Consider the following 336-nt stretch of genomic DNA (forward strand, 5'->3'; position numbering starts at 1 on the left):
GTGTTGGTTTACAAAGTCCTAATTCTAGTGTACGTCTCCTTTCAAAGAGACCCAATATGGTACACTGTCGCCCTGCTGGGGACTCACTCTCTGGTTGGTTAATTCAGGCTATTTTAAGCCATATTTTAGTTATCAGACACAACACAATCCCCAATGCATATTTTAATTCTCTTTTTTGTTTTTAAAGAAAGTATTTACGTCAAATGTATTTCTTCATCAAAGTTGAGGCAGTATGAGACGTTCATTTTGAAAATAATAATTCAATGATAACATTTTCCTCAGCTCTGCTTCTCTTCTCTCCTTTCTCTTTCTTTCAGCTCCTCTCCTCTCCCATCC

This window comes from Gadus morhua, chromosome 4 (assembly GCF_902167405.1).
Source record: "Gadus morhua chromosome 4, gadMor3.0, whole genome shotgun sequence".
Lineage (NCBI taxonomy): Eukaryota > Metazoa > Chordata > Actinopteri > Gadiformes > Gadidae > Gadus > Gadus morhua.